Raw genomic sequence first — 759 nt, 5'->3', positions numbered from 1 at the left:
GAATTGATTCATGTTCTTCATTAATGAATATTAAAGGAGATGGTTGATTTGAATGCATGTGGACATCTAAGACTCAAATCAGTAAAGGTTGTGATATGCTTGTCTAAAATCTTTAAGTACAGCTCATTCAACTTGGACATTAATTCTAGCTGGTTTATTTGCAAGCTTTAGGAGCTGAGATCCCACTTTCAACCCTCACCTATCTTCTTATGTCTTGTTTATTTCCTTGAGGGCAAACAAAGACTAAGTTTGGGGTGTTGATGTTCACATATTTTACCCTGTTTTCCCTTAATATATTCACATCTTTTGCATCCTTTGCTATCCTTTTTGACCATTATTGCATAGTTTTAGGATTGTTCTTGCATTAGAGTGTAGTTGCATTGCATTTGCATCTTTTCTTGCATAAACAGGTGATTTTGGAGCCTAAGGAGCATGGAAGCAATGCTGAGGAGAAGTGAAGCAATCATGAGGAGAAAGCAAAGGAGTTAAGGCTGGAGAACCAAGGTCCGGAGTCCCACTCGACTGCCCACTCGACCAGACACTCGACCGTGTGCTGAGAGTGACTCGACCGAGTGGAAGGAGCACAAGAAAACCCAACTCGACCGGTCACTCGACCGAGCACCGGGTCGAGTTGGCCGAGCCGCCTGGCTATTTTGTCTTTTAGCATTTTTAGGGCTTCCTCTACTTTTTCTATTTAAAGGCCTTGTACCCTGCAGCCACCAAGAGTCCAGCTTTTTAGAGAGTCAAAAACCTAGTTTT

The sequence above is a fragment of the Camelina sativa genome, chromosome 6 (assembly GCF_000633955.1).
Source record: "Camelina sativa cultivar DH55 chromosome 6, Cs, whole genome shotgun sequence".
In the NCBI taxonomy this organism is placed as follows: Eukaryota; Viridiplantae; Streptophyta; class Magnoliopsida; order Brassicales; family Brassicaceae; genus Camelina; species Camelina sativa.
The sequence above is the reverse complement of the archived record's forward strand: the minus strand, read 5'-3'. Positions refer to the sequence as shown.